Below are 16,982 nucleotides of genomic sequence, written 5' to 3'. Positions count from 1 at the left end.
TAAAATCTGATATATTTGTGATATGTATCCCTCTGTGAAACCATCACTACAACGAAGACAGTGAACATAGTCATTATGCCAGAAGTGCCGTGTGCCTCTTGGCCTTTCCGCCTTTTCTGTCCTGGCTCCTCTTCTCTGGGGACTGCATTGAATCTGTAGATCAGGTTGGGAAGAACTGACATCTTGCCTCTCCACGAACATGGAATTTCTCTCCATTTATTTAGTTCTTTGGTTTCTTTTTTCAGAACTTCATAGTTTTTTGCATATAGATCTGGTACATATTTTGTTAGCTTTATACCTCAGTATTTTATTTTTGTGTGTGCTTATGTAAGTAATATTGTGTTTTTAATTTCAAATTCTACTTGTTCCTTGATGGTACTTGAAACACTTGTTATGGTCAGTATTTTTAAGTTTAGCTAATCTGATAGCTGTATAGTGGTATCTCATTGTAATTTTAATTTACTTAATGACTGCATCTCTATCTATCTATCTATCTATCTATCTATCTATCTATCTATCTATCATCTATCTGATATATCTTCTTCCATGAAGTGTTTTTTAAAAATTTTTGCTTATTTAACATTTTTCACATATGTATCTCAGGGGTCCAACCACATGTTCGGTGATTCACTAGAAATCCTCACAGGACTCAGAGTCCACAGTACTCATGACTGTCATTTATTACAGTTTATCAGCAATGGAAAAAGACACATCAGGCAGTTTGGAGGGATCCCAGTGCAGACTACAACATTTTCCCTTTTAGGAGGGATTACAGCTAACACATTCCTTCCTCTAGTAGTGAAAAGCAGCAACATGTTTGTAATGTTTTGGCTCAGAGAAGCTTGCTTGAGACTCAGACTCCAAAGTTTTTATCTGGGGTTTGTCCTTGCAGGCACTCTCTGCTGACATGGCCAGCCATAAGTACCAAAATTCCAGAAGAAAATTAGGTACCTGTAATTAATCACATCTTTTGTACAGTCAGTCTAGGCAAGCTGATATTGCAGGGTTCAGTGCCTTGGATGGACAGAATAGCCTTATTAACAGAAGGAACATGACAAAAACCAAGTCCCCAGAAGCCTGCGAAGGACCAATGCTGCAAATAGACCCTTTTGAAGATAGCAGCCTCAAAAAAGAGATCCACTTTCTCCTAAACGTAGAACTGTCTTTAATTGATGAGAGAATGAGGCTGAGAAGAAGGTGGGATTTACAAAAGCAAAACTTTCTTCAGGATAGTTCTGTAGCACGGCCTGAAAAACCCAGGGGGCAACTTGGAGGCTAAGTAAAGAATACATCAATAAAGGGAGGCTACCAGTGTGATAGCACCTCAAGGCCAGGGGAATATTTGGGGTGTACCTGCTTTCTCACTCAGGAAGTACAGAAGGACTGACTTTGGGAACATGATTTTCCTCTGTATCAAACAGTGTTACCATTTTGAATTTACTATGACTATATTTATTGAGCAGCTTGTCAAATTCTCTGCCCTGTTTCTCTTCCCACAGGGGCTTCCAGTCATGTAATAAGCAATGACCTCTACAGTGTTTTGATGGCACACTGTACTTCTTCTAAGCTTGTTTCTTAGAATATCTCTCAATACAAGCTGGTGAGTTAGGAAAGATAATGGAGAATATCTGAAAATTAAAATTCAATCTAAGTGGGCAATCTACTACTGATTTATCTCAATCCAAGAACAGATTTTAAGAGTGTCTAGGGGGACTGACTTCTGGTATCCTTCAGGCAACAATAGTAAATATTGGTTTTCTTGGCTTTTGATAGTTGTTATAAGACACTATGCTCAAGATTAGGCTTCCTGAAAATTGCCTAGAGAATAAGCATCGAAGTCATTCATGGTAATAGACAGAGGCACTGGCTTTGGATTTACATCATCATGTGAAAATCAAGGAAGTCAAAGAAAGGTGCCTATTAAATGCCTAGGAATAAATTTAACCAAACAGGTGAAAGAAAACTGTACTCTGAAAACTGTACAACATCTAAAAAATAAATTGAAGAGGATACAAACATACGAAAGAATATACCGTGCTCATGGAATAAAAGGATTAATATTGATGGAATGTCCTTACTACCAAAAGCAATACAAGGATTCAATGAAATCTCTATTAAAATGCCCATGGCAAAGGGGAGGGAAAGGAAGGGAATGGGAAAAATAAAATAAATAAAAATAATAAAATATAAAATAAAGTAAACAGTAGAGTCTGAAATAAAATATGAGCTCCAGGAAATAAAAGAAAATGAAACAAATAATTAAATGTTTAGTTTCAAAAACCACTTAAAATTGATTATACTACTCTTTAACTGTTAAAAAAGTAGCAAATTTAAAATGTTATTAAAATTATTTTTCTATTATGTTCTCCTCATACTTTACAATCTAAATATATTAATAGGCCCAAAACCCCAGCATTTTCACCACTGCCACCCCAATAATAAAAAGACACATCCAAAGACAGGGCCTTCAGCTGAGAAGAGGTGTTTGCCCACTTATAGTAAGGCAATTTTTAAAAGGATATTGCTAGATGGAGACGAAATGTGTATGGTTTTGAGACTATAATTATAATAACTAAATTTATTAAAATAGTTGCTTAAAATAAAAAGCTAATACCAGAAATTTTGATAAAAACAATAGGTGATTAGATTATGGGCTTTTACCTGTAGTTTGATTGGGTTGTTAAATTTTTCTGGGTCACATTACCAGATACCCACTTATAAACCTTTGTGAAAGATATGTATTTTGGTACCTGTATCTTTTGAGTAACTGTGTTAAAAATGAAACAGACACACATACAATTTCTGTAAAATTTTTCAGCCTGATGCAAAACATTGCTTGAGATAGCTTTATTTTTGGAACCTTAGCTTTTTAAAATGAAGATACTAGTTTTAACTGGTGTCATTATCATGGTGGAGCTAATTGTGAGTTACTGACTTTAGTTTACTGTCAGGGAATCATAAACTTAGCACATCTTTCTGTTGTTCTGGGGCTGGTTGCTTGAAATAAATATATTTTCTGGGCATCAAAATCAATATATTAAACATGATAGTGTGAAAAATTAGCCCCGGCTGGTGTGGCTCAGTGGATTCAGTGCCGGCCTGTGAACCAGAGGGTCGCCGGTTTGATTCCCATTCAGGGCATATGCCTGGGTTGTGGGCCAGGTCCCCAGTAGGGGGCACTCGAGAAGCAACCACACATTTATGTCTCTCTCACGCTCTTTCTCCCTTTTCTTCCCCTCTGTCTAAAATTTTTTTAAAAATCTTAAAAAAATAAAAGAAAGAAAAATTATATGCTCATATATAAAGGACATTAAAGCTAACAACAGAAGCCCAAATATTAGAATATTTACAAACTTTTGTATGTTCTATAATACTAAGTCATAGTCTGGAAATATTTTAATATTAGATTCCAGATTGGGAAAAAGGTCTTCATACATCTATTCAGCATGGGGCCACTTGAAATACTACTTTCCTCTTTTTAATGGAGACAGAAATGACTCATTGAATTTATTTAGTTTCATGAAACAGCTCAATACTCTTTGAAATCAATTGTGGCAAAAGTAGAGGAAAGTGATCGTCAAAGCAAAGGGACAACATTAGTAGCAAGCACCAACGATATGACCATATCTGTGTGGGACAAAGTGCAAGGAGGATCTGAAAATTGCACGGTTAATTTTCTCATGGTAAACAACCACCCCAGATAGTGATAATGGTAGTGATAATGATCATGATAATGGTGGTCATGGTGATTATATAAACAGCTACCATTTATTGAGTGCTCACCAGGTGTCAGGCATTCTTGTAAGCACTATTCTTTCATTAATTCATCTGATCCTAACAGATTAATACTACTTTCCTCCCATTTTTACAAACAGACTGAAGAACAAAGAGGTTAGTAATTTGTTTGAGGTCACATACTAGTAATGGCACAGATGTGATTGAGCCCCAGGCAATTTAGTCTAAATACTGTATTTTAACCCATACTTTTGTATGCTAAAGTGACAAATCTGATGTTCTTAGATCTCCAACTACCTCACACAATTGTCTCCAGAGACAGAAGTTTGGCGAATAGGAAGCACTCTGCAAACATGGACTTTAGTAAACAATATAAGTATACATTATTTAACCAAATCTTTTATCCAGATATTTAAATATGCATATTTAAATACATATAAAGTAATGGCAGACACTTAGTTTTACAGCTAAGTTTTTATATCCAGTGTAGTGACGTTGTCTTTCTCAGGGAAGCCTAATGTGTAAGTTAAGAAGATGATAGCCTACAGGGAAAGTTCACAGGTGCTGGAAAGGCTCTCCTGCTTCAAAACTATCCCTAACACATCTGTCCTGGTGCTGAGAACTCCTCCACTGGAGGCAGTCCAGTACCAGAAGGACTAGAGCAGGCAGCATCAGCCTCAGAGTGGCTGGGTGTACATTCCAGCGAGCTGTACAGGGAGGAGGACAGACGGGGCTTCAATTCTTTGTACTTTTAAGGTCCTTTCAATCTCTAACAACCGTATGGGTAAAGGTAATACTGGTTAAAATGCACAGCCTCTTAGGATTGGTAATATAATTAATTAGTAATACCTAATGAGAATTAGATTCTTCCTCATTTTAAGCATTGAAGAAGAGCATATATTAGAATTAATGGCACCTGGATGACAGCAAGAAGAGCAGGGAATAGCCACTGTGAGAAAGTCCTGTGGAGTCAGAAAAGGTGGTGGGAGGGTGCAATCCTCATCCACAGGTCTGTTGTGAAAAGTAAGAGAGGAGTGGGGTGAGGAAGCTACTGTAAGAGCAGACACTTGTGATTTCATATGATTGCTTTTTCTGTCTTTATTATAGTTCATTGCACAGCCCCCTCCACCCTGTCTCCCTCCTTGGACCCTGTAGTCTTTCCTTTTATCTCTGAAAAGTTCTAAGGATTCTCTGACAACCACTTCCTCTTGTTATTAATTACCTAAGGGAAGGAACTGAGTGGTGGAAAGAAAAGTAGGTCTGAGGCTGTTGATCTTTTTACCTCATATTTTATACTGTATTGTAAAACTGGTTTTCTGGGTCACTGTGGGTAAAGTTCGGGAGTTGTAGCTTTAGGTTTTGCATAGGAAATTATGGATTCATAATTTTAGAGCAAAGTATGACTATAGTTTGGATCTTTTTTAAAAGGAATGAATTAACACTAGTCTCAAGGTCTGAGACTTTTCCAGGATGTGGCAGGACTTTTGGTTCCCAGCACCATGACATTTCCACTTACTGCATCAAAGTGTCAAGTGCCCTCCTGTGTGTGTACCAGCCTGGCAACACACCCATACACAGGTACACACTCAGTGGCTTTAAAATTAGTCCATAGGCCTTTCCATTGTTTGCCTTCACTATGGAATAGAAGAAATACCTTAATCAGGCCTATGATTTGTGAATAGTTTAAAAGGTGGTTGCCATGTTGAACACATTCTAGTTCGTTTGTGTATCTAAGTACAGGTCTAAAGAGATTTATCACTGTTCACAATGTCAAAGAGTCCTGAGTGGTACCAGATGAAATTTCAGACTAGGATATGGTTGCCTGGTTACATTCCAATATGTATTGCAAGACAATAAAGAGAGAAGGATTTGTGTTTGTGTTTTACAAAAAATTAGAATGAGCATCTCCTTAAAGGCAGAGTTTTGTTTGTCTTGTTCACTGGTGTGTGTCAGCACCCGGGACACCATGGGCTAAGTCAAAGACTGCTAACTTAAAAACATCAGCTTCACCATGTGTTGACATTTGCAGTAAAAGACAACACTAGAAATATTGGACCCTGTTTCTGTCCTCATTACCTGATTCTCCTCCCTGACCTTCAGCTTATTTTCTACCATAACATTATCAGTTTTCATCACAATAAAATTCATTGTTTATTTAGCAAAATCTATCTATTCCCTTTCATTGCTAAATGATATTCTATTGGATGAATATACCACATTTACTTATTCCTTTATCAGTTGATATTTGGATTGTTTCCAATTTTCAGTTATTATTACTAATGATGCTATGAACACTTGTATACAAATTTTGTATAGATATATGTTTTCATTTATTTTGGGTGTATAGTAAGTCCTCACTTAACAATGTTAATAGGTTCTGCAACTTTAAGTGAAGTGACGTATAACTATAATGGTAACAATATTACCATAGGCTAATTGATACAAACAAAAGTTAAATTCATATGGCAGCTCACCAATGTTATAACAAAATGGTGCTGAATGAAACAGCCTTATAAGAGGACCTACTTTGTATTCAGGGGTACAATTGCTGAGTCAAATGATAACTTTATGTTTAAACTTCTGTGGAATTGCTGGACTCTTTCTGAAGAACATTGCACCATTTCACATTCCCACCAGCAAGGTCTGAGAGTTGCAATTTTCCACACGCACACCAACAGTTGTCATTGTCTGTCATTTCTGTTACAGCCATCCTGGGGGGTGAGAGTGATATCTGTTGTAGTTTTAATTTTTATTTTCATGATATCTAATGACTTTGAAAATCTTTCCATGTATTTTTTGTCATTTAAAAAAATTTTATTTAGTTATTTTTCAAGTACAGTTTTCTGTCTTTTACTCCCATCCCAGCCCCCCCCCCACCCCATGCTCCCCACCTCCCTCCCATTTCCACCCCCCTTAGTTCTTGTTCTTGTGTCCTTCATACTTGTTCCTCCAAATCCCTCCCCTTTTTTCCCCTTAAATTTCCTTCCCTCTCCCCTCTGGTCACTGTCCCCCTGTTCTCTATTTTAGTGTCTTTGTTTTTTTTCTGCTTGCTTGTTTGTTTTGTTGTTTATCTTCTTGGGAAAATGTCTATATTTGCCCACTTTTTGAATTGGATTGTTTACCTTTTTATCATTGAGTTGTAATAGTTCTTTATATATTTTTATTTTTTAATTTTTCAGTTACAGTTTACATTCAGTATAACTCTATGTTAGTTTCTGGTGTACAGCATAGTGGTTAGACAATCATGTACTTTACAGAGTGGTCCCCCCAATATTTCAAGTACCCGCCTATCCCCGTACATAGTTATTATGATTATGTGAGGTTTCTAAATACTCAGTAAGTTGTGTGCAAAACAAAATTAATGTTGGCATTGAATTCTTTAAATAATGCTTAGCATTTAATGGAAAATGTATATTATACATCATTGCTGGCCGAATGTCAACCAATGCGAATTTTGTGAGTTTATTTGGCAGGTCAGGAAGGATATTTTTTTCAGAAAGTTTTGCTCCCATTTTATACTTTAGCTAACCACAGAAAAAATTTCCTCTCATTTTTGATTTCTTAAACTTTAGAAAAGAAGATGGATGTAGGAAATCAGATTCATCTATATCCTTCCATGAGGATAATAAAAAAATTCATCACTCAACTGACTGAGTTTAGGAACAGCAATGATAGGGTATATTGCTGTCCCAATCAGTGGAAATTGACAAAATAATGGAATTTCCTTGAAGATAACAGAGAACCTTTCAGCTGCTTTTTTAGAGATAAAATAGACTAGTGGTCTTGTTATGCTAGACAAGTATATATTTTCTTGTTTTGAACTACTTTAGACCTGAAGTGAGCAGACTTCTTATTTCAGTTTGATTTTATTTTAAAGATTGGAAATAATCCTGAAAATATGAAAGAATCGTAAATATGTACCTTATTATATTTTGAACATCTGATTATTCAGTGAAATTTTGACCTATTCTGAGTCTGAATAGAAATGTTACAATTTTTATTTTGGTACATCAGGGTTGTTTATTTATTGCAGGAAGGGCAAATTGCCAGAAAAGAGACACTTTTCTTTTTTATTGTTTTTCAAGGAAAATTGTCTCCATTTTCACCCCACCATGCCCCCTGCCTCCCACCCTAGAACCCAGCCCCTTTGGCTTTGTCCACATGACCTGCATACATGTTCCTTGATGGCCCCCTCCATTATCCTCTTATTATCCCCTCCCCCCTCCTCTCTGGTTACTGTCAGTTTGTTTTTTATTTCAATGCCTCTGGTTGTATTTTGCTTGCTTGTTTGTTTTGTTGATTAGGTTCCACTTATAGGTGAGATCATATGGTATTACAGCCTGGCTTGTTTCACTTAGCAGGTACTTCTTTCTTTCTGTTGCACAGTATTCTGTTGTGTAAATGTACCTCAGTTTTTTTTATCCACTCATTTAATTTATTGCTGGGTACTTAGGTTGCTTTCAGCACTTGGCTATTGTGAGTTGTGCTGCTATGAACATTGGGGTGCATAAGTTCTTTTGGATTGGTGTTTCAGGATCTTTAGGGTATAATCCCAACAGTGGTATTGCTGGGTCAAAAGGCAGTTTCATTTTTAGTTTTTTGAGGAAATTCCATACTGTTTTCCACAGTGGCTGCACCAGTCTGCATTCCCACCAACAGTACAGTAGGGTTCCCTTTTCTCTACAATTTCCCCAGCACTTGTTGTTTGTTGATGTGTTTATGATGGCCATTCCGACTGGCGTGAGGTGGTATATCATTGTGGTTTTAATTTGCATCTCTCTGATGGCTAGCGATGCTGAGTATCTTTTCATATGTCTCTGGGCCCTCTGTATGTCCTTCTTGGAGAAGTGTCTGTGCAGGTCCTTTGCCCATTTTTTAATTGGGTTATTTGAGATACTTTCTTCTGACCTTTTTTTTTGCTTCTTAAAAACAGTGTTATTGAGCTATTCCCATACTATACAATTCACCCATTTATAGAGTACAATTTAATGGCTGAGGGGAATTGCATAATATTTTCAAAGAGCTCTGTTGAGTTTTCTGAGGTTTTAGCAAAATGTTGTTTAGTCACATCCTCAACTTTTTTCTCTAGAGCATACTTTCCTGCCAGTGACTCTCTTAATTTTTGCAACTTTTGCAATATGGATAGGCTGAGGATTTTCCAAATCATCAAGTCCTGGTTCCATTTCATTAGTAGTTCTTCTCTTAACTTATCTCTTTCATCTAACATTTTACCATAAGCAAGGTGAAGAAACCAAACTGCACCTTCTGCACCTTGTGTGGCTATCTCCTCAGCTAAATATCCAGGTTTATCACTTACAAGTTTTGCTCTCCACACAAAAGCACACACAATGTGACCAAGATCCTTCTTCTCTTGTTTTCCAGTAACATGAATACACTGCCTTCTGAGTCTTCCTTACAGCCATTAACATCATGTTCCCACTAAAACTCTGTTCAAGACACGCTAGGCTGTTTTATGTTATGAACCTCAAAATTCTTTTAGCCCTTGCCCACTGCCCAATTCCAAAGCCATATTTTCAGATGTTTGATGTGGAAGCCTCCTATTCCCAAGAACCATAATCTGTATTAGTTCCTTTTGCTAATATAATGAGTTACTGAAGCTGAAAAGCACATGAATTTATTATCTTACAGTTATGAAGATCAGAAGTCTGAAAAGGAGCTAACTAGGGCTAAAGTCAGGGTGTCAGTAAGGCGCATTACTTCCTGGAGGCTTTAGGAAAGAGAATCTGTTCCTTTTTTCCGGTCTCCAGAGGCCACATGCATTCTTGGGCCTGTTTCCCATACCTCAATCTTCAAAGCCGGCAGTATTGAGCCAAATTCTTCTCATGTTGTCATCTCTGTGATTTTTTTTTTCCCCCTGTCTTTCTTTTTCACTTGTCAGGATCCTTGTCACTGGGCACATGCAGTGATGCAGGGATACTCTTCCATCTCAAAATCACTGATATAGTGACCTCAATTCCACCTGCAATGTTGGTTCCCTTTGCCACGTAACCTAACACATTCATAGATTCTGGAAAATTAGGACTTGGATACATTTGGGGGTTCCTTAATCTTCCTACCACAGCACTCTTGTTGGAAGTGAAAAACGTGTTTGTTCAGGACCCTGTGTTCATAAGTAATGTTTCGATTCTTGAGGTTAAAACAGGATTTTATTAGGTGCCCACCAGTAAATGAATGGATCCAAAAATTGTGGTACATATACACAATGGAATTCTATGCTGCAGAGAGAAAGAAGGAGCTACTACCCTTTGCAACAACATGGATGGAACTGGAAAGCATTATGCTGAGTGAAATAGGCCAGGTGCTGAAAGACAAATACCATATGATCTCACCTTTAACAGGAAGCTAAACAACAAAACAAACAAGTAAGCAGAAAAAAAAAAACCCAAAAAAACAAAGACACTGAAATAGAGAACAAGGGGATAGTGACCAAGGGGGAGAAGGAAGGGAAGTTAAGGGGAAAAAGGGGGAGGGATTTGGAGGAATAAATAGGAAGGACACAGGGACGAGAACTAAGGGGGGGGGGAGGAAATGGGAGGGAGGTGGGGAGCAAGGGGCAGGGGAGGCTGGGATGGGAAAAATAGACAAAAAACTGTACTTGAAAAATAACTAAATAAAATTTAAAAAAAAAAAAAAAAAAAGAAAAATATTCTGCCTTTATGTCATAAAACAAAATCCTTATTTGTTTCTAAAGTGTTTAAATAGCAATAAATATTTGGGGTGGGGGAGGAATTTGAAGTAAATTTTTAGTTTGAAAATTATCCAGAAAATTTTATTTGGAATTTTTGTTACTAAAAGGATTCTTCTCGATAAGACAGATTATTTTAATCCACATTTAAAGTAAACTAGAATTAGTAACTAGAGTCTAATTTTTTAGACTTGTATATCTAGTGAAATTGTATTTAAAAAATGAAAGAGCACTTTTTAAAAAGCCAAAGCAAAAGCCAAGAAAAATTGTTGCCATCAGATCGGCACTGAAAGAGGGCAGTTCTTACAGAAGAAAAATGACATCAGATAAATTGAGACCTACAAAAAAGAACAAAGAATTCTGGAAGTGGTAAAAGGTTTGTAAATACAAAAGATGTTTTTTCTTATTTAAATATTTTTCTTATTTAAAAATCTTATTTAAAGATACTACATTATTTAACATGAAAATAATAACAAAAATTGTGGTTTATGACACAGGTGGAAGTAAAATGTATGACAATAATAGAATAAGGGGCAGCAGGGAGAAATGTAAGTGCATAGCCATAGCTTTTTACAGTACATATAATGACGAATTATTTGAGTCTGACATGTGAAAGCTTCAAGAGGTATGTTGTAAACCTTTGAGCAACCACAATAAGTAAAGCAAAGAGATATGGCTAATAAGCCAATGATAAAGATAAAATGGAATATAAAAATATTTTATTGAAAATTAGTCAAGAAATGAGAAATGAGCTTCAAAACACTGATGGAACAAAAAATATCAGAAAGATGGTAGACTTTAACAAAATTATATTGCTATTATATGTTTGTATATAAATATGCAAATAATTATATGTCAGATGGACCAAAAAGCAAGACCCAGCTATATATTCTGTTTACAGGAGTTCCACTTTAAGAATAAAGTCACAGATGAGTGAAAGTAAAAGGTTAGGAAAATATATATATTCCAAAACTAATCAAAGAAACTAGGAGACTTTATTTTAGTTTTAGACGAAGTAGACTTTAGGATAAGAAATATTGCCAGGAATGAAGAGAAATATTATATATTAATAATGGAATTAATTTACCAGAAGCCCTGACAATCCTAAATGTTCATGTAACTAATAGCTTCAAAATATAGCAAAAACAGATAGAATTGAATACTATTTTTGTTACAAGTTTTTAAGATCCTCAGTAACAATTATCTTACTATTGGAATTTTGAAGAGTTTAAATTCTATAAATGAAAAAGAAGATGTTCATGCATTTAAACATGACTAAAGTAGTGGGATTTGTAAAAACTACAGATTTTTCTGAATTGGTAAAATCTTTATCCTGTAATATAGTTTTCATGAACTTATTAATTAACCAAATTATAACAACTTGTTTTAGTAAAGGGAGTAGAAATGAATCAAAGTCATACTGAAAGAACTTTGGTTGAAAAAAACAATGTTTAAATAAAAGATAGGTCTTCCATTTGCAACCATAATTTCAAAAACTATTTTTGGGACCATCAAAACACCAAAATCTATGACAGTTATCTTCATATTCATATCTCAGACATGTTCACTCCCTAAATCTCATAGAACAAAGTTGGCAGAATCAATGTGTTGCCAAGGAAATATACTAACCACAAATATAAAAATCATCACAGGTTCAAAGAGTTCTGGGGAATTATTATAAAGCCATAAAACCTGCCAAATAATTGGAAAACTAAAAATGGAAAATTAATTTCAAGCAGAACTAAACATTTCAACTGACTGCTGACAGACTTTTGAAGAATACACACACACACACACACATACACATACATACATACATACATACATACATAAAGAAAAAGAGGTGAAGACTTCTAAAGATCCAAGTAGTTAGTTAATGGTGGTGGAAGACAAATGTAAGCATTGATAGTATAGCAGAAAAATTTGGTTTCTGGTTTCACAAAAGGGAATTTGCTGTAATCAAATTTATTAGTAAGAAGGATGAGGTTGCAGAGAATAGGATCCTAGAAGCAGATGAAAAAATGGACCAATGTTCTAAGCTTTGAGATTTGTGGTGTTTCTAGGTCCAAGTGAAATATAACAAGGGTGTTAAAGGAAGTAGAGACAGAAATAAGAGACCCTTTTAATGAATAGTTTTACAAGTGAACTCAGTTCTGGAGAGAACCCCCTCTAAGATTAGCCAGTATGATGGAATTATTTTTAAAGGGTCTGGGAATGTACCAAGTGGCTTGCATACCAGTTGACATCACTCAAGAAAAGTGTTAAAAGGTGTTTTGAGGGTCAAATGAAGAAACACTTGGAAGCGTATTCGCTTGATGAAGGAACGCCAACTGACTTTTTCTGATGGGAAAGAGATGCTTCATTAACTTGTCAAAATGTCAGAAGGGTATTATTTCCTCAGAAGGAAAGAAGTGTTATAATATATCCTTAGCTTTTCTATAGTGGGCAATTTATTGAAATGCTCTACTGGGCTTAAAGTGATCCCTTCTCTTAAAAGTGGCATAATGGGAAAATTGGTAGATTGAATTGAAACTTGCTAAATTGTAAGATACAGAAGTTATTTGGCAGTTGAACCATTGCTAGTTCAGAAAATCACCATCCTATGTACTAAGGGAAAGGTAGTCACATCCAAGACATCACCTTGGCAGCTCCATACTCACTTCAGGGATGCTGCCTTCGGACAGGTCATTCTTGGAATTTCTCATGTGGAATTGTCCCACAAGACCATGGCAAACTTGAAAAATTATGTTTAACAATAAAAATTTTTCCTACTTCGAGTGAAAATATTATATTTGGTAAAGGTCCAAAGAAATCAGAGTCTCATCTGGCAAAGAAAGTGAGTGATTAAACTGTTGCTAATTTAAAAAAATGAGGAATAACTATTAAGTAAAGAAAGTGATATTCTTTCGTGGCTTGTAACCTGGGTTTCAAAGTAATTCCCAAAGCATTTTATTTTATTTAAAAATTTTTTTTGACTTAACAATAACAGAAATTTATTTCTCATAGTTCTGGATGTTAGAAGTCCCAGAATCAGGGTGCCAGCAAGGTAAAGTCCCAGTCTGGCACTCTTAAAAGTTGCAGACAGATGTCTTTGCATTGTTTCCTCACGTGGCCTCACGTGGCAAAAAAAAAAAAAAAAAAAAAAAAGGGCCAGAGAGTTCGCTGGGGTTTCTTTTATAAGGGCACTAATCACATTTTAATTACCTCAGAATACTGTCACATTGGGGGTTATGGTTTTAACATATGGATTGGGAGAAGCACATTCAGTGCATTTCACACTCTGGTTGGGGACAGACAGAAGCTGTTAAAATCTGGAGGCCTGGGCATTCACCTTCACTAGCTTCATCTACCTTCTGATGCATGAATAATGTCCAACTGCACTCAAATGGCAGATAACATGCAATGGCAAATCTCTTAGCAAAGATCCTCTTTCCTTAAGCACTTTTGATTCTGTCTATGTTGGCAGATCATAAAGACTTCAGAAAAAATATTAGCAATATAAACTATAATATTAAAAATTGAAAGCCAGTGTTGACTGATTACTTTCTAAATGATAAGTGGACTCTTAGGCATTTTTATATATGTTACTTCATTTAAAAATATATATTCATTTAATAAAAAACAAATAGTATATTGAAGGGTGGATGTTAATTCTATATATAACCCAAAATGCAGATGCAAGAATTTCTTGAGTTCTGCCTTAACTTACTAATTAAGAGAAATGGTTCATTAGTTTGTCTTTTTCTTAGAAAAAAATAACAAAGTAAATAAAAATTTTAATAACTTACCAAGCAAAGAATTTTTGGTTCAAGATAAGGCAAATTTGTAAAAATTGTAAATGTGTTGATTAGTATGCCTAAAATAGGGTTAAGATTCTTAAAATGACTGCTTTGAAGGATAATTTTAGAATGAGTTTTGGTGTGTCGGCTGGAAGTCAGTCTGAAGGTGTTTATAGTTTTAGCTTGTAAGGATATTGGTGTCTAGTGAAAATTTCTTGGTGATTTTAAGATATGAGAGCAATTTATATCTAAATTTTTATAGAAAAGGGAAGAGTCAACCTCTTTTTGTAAGTGTTAAGTGAAAGACTATGGTACCTATTCTGAAAAGCCAAAGTTAAGTCTATGTGAATTTGGATCAGTCATTTTAACATCTTTTAGTATCTTTTAAAAATATCTTAAACATGGATTTATATTTACTTTCGGGAGATGAACCAAAATACTAGTTTTCCACATGAAAAACAGACATGTACACACAGTATAGAGCAACTGTGAGATGCAAATGAGGTGCTGGATGAAAAGACTTGAGAACTCTAGCTTGGCAGATATAATGTATTCTAATGAGAAAATATTTTATAAAGAAAAATTAGAAGCATATAATGACATGGGACTTCATTCTGCCCCCTGGCTTCCTTGAAACACAGAATTGTTACTTTAATTTTTGCATAACCAAGCCAAACTTTGTCACAGTTTTTCATTATGTAAATGAAAGAGAAATAATATCTGCCTTCCAGTTAGCATATGGAAATACCAGTGGAGACAAAGGCCCTATGTAAAGTATGAGATTATCTCACGTGAAGTTGCCTTGCAAGTGCCTGGCACAAGATTGGTTTACAATACAGGCTATTTATTATGAATGTGCTCAGGATTCATGTACAACAGCTTGTCATTCAGTCTGATATTTTCAAATTTACATGCTTGGAACACAGATTTGAGCACGTTTGCTAGCAAAAACACGGACATTTTATTTCTTTAATACATTAATTATTAATTATAGTCCAGGAGATACTAGCAAAGGGAAAAAATAACTCACTTTATCAATAGAAAATGCACCAAGTAAATTCAGATACGATTCAAAAACATAAATAACTTCGGACACAAAAGAGTCATAACAAAAAGCCCTAGCTTTATTTTCAGATTTCTAAATTATATATTGAAATTGAGCACATATAAATAGAAACATCATGCAGAATGCCCTGAATTTGAGAAATATTTTGTATTAGGCATGGCAAAGTCCTCAGACCTCAGAAAGAATAAAATTCTGTCATTGCTCTGTCTTTTCTATTACTGGACTAGGCTGGTATGAGTTATAAATTAGCCCATTATACCCAAGGAAGGATATTGAATAGTCTATTCAGTTAGAAAAATGTCAGTGATACATCTTAGGTCTTAGTCAGATCCTTTTCTGGGTCTCTGATATTCTGCGATGTGCATCCAGTGTTTCCATGTACTGAATTTTGCTATGTGAAAATTCAAACTCAGAGGTACAAGTGGGAAACAGAGTGAGAGGATGCTGGGCACATTGTGGGACACAGGGGCGACACCACAGAGAAACTAGTTTCATTTTACAGAGTCCAGAATCGATCTTTGTTAAGACTTCAGTGCGCCAAGGAAATAGATACCCTATGAGCTAGGTCATTGTATATTAATAGTTCTTTCTTACATGGAATTTTTCCAAAATTAGTCTCATCCATTTTTTCTGAATCCTATGGTAAAGGACTGTAACTGTAGTTTTATGGGCTGAGAGCAGTAGCTCACAATTCACTTCATAGGCATCTCATGAAGTGCCCAAGACGTTACCATGAGTCTGCACTTTGCTTCTTGGTCCAGGTAGAGATATTCTGAATAAACATATGTAAGAAAAATAGCCATATTTATATAGTTTAAACATTTATAATATATGCTTTTAATATTTATATGTTAATTTGGGTAGAGGGAGGATAGTTTTTGCTACATGCCACAAAATTTGGGCAGTCTCTCTTAGGTAGAATCCAATGCACGCAATATAAAACTGTAACCAATGGTTCTTGAACTTGGGATGAGTTAATGGGTTTATTTAATATCCCCATCTTAAAAATAAATAATAACTATATTAGTTTTGTTATAAATGAACTTAAATGTGATGCATATGTTTAAATATTTTGTTGTTTGCTGTCTCTGGCGTACTTTGTGAATATAGGGTTTATAATTCATTCTCTTTGATGGGAAAATAGATTTCTGTTTGGTATCCAATCTGTAAATGGATGTCCAGTAAATCAGAAAGATTGCTTTTGACCACAGGTAAAAGAAAACCAAGGGTGCTTTTGAAGCACTAGGATGTTTAATTTGATGAGGAAGAACCCCCGAGGTAGACAGTTTGGGGGTTGTTCACTGGCTTAGTGATACCAGCAGGAACCCGGGCATTCTCAGTCTTTGCTCAGGATGTTGGCCTTGTCTTTGGCTTCTCTGTGGTCACAGAAGGCTGCTGTAACTCATGGCATCAGTCCTAATGTGATGGCCTTCGGGGCAGAAAGAGTGGGGAGGGGGCAGTATCAAAAGATACAGATCACTTTGCATATATGTCTCTTTACTTAAATATTTCCTAAAAGCAATTAAATTTTTTTTTGTATTTTCCAGAATTATGCCTCGTGGCCACCTTTAGTTGCAAATAAGGCTGGGAAGATGAATTTCTATCATCTCTCAACTCTGGGATCTGGGATTGGCTATTGAGTGGGTAATCAAGGATTCATATCAATTACAATCATTGTGTTTAAATTTCCTGTGCT

This window comes from Artibeus jamaicensis, unplaced genomic scaffold, assembly GCF_021234435.1.
Source record: "Artibeus jamaicensis isolate MK-2021 breed Jamaican fruit bat unplaced genomic scaffold, CSHL_Jam_final contig_387, whole genome shotgun sequence".
NCBI classification, from domain to species: Eukaryota; Metazoa; Chordata; class Mammalia; order Chiroptera; family Phyllostomidae; genus Artibeus; species Artibeus jamaicensis.
This window is presented reverse-complemented; position numbering follows the sequence as displayed.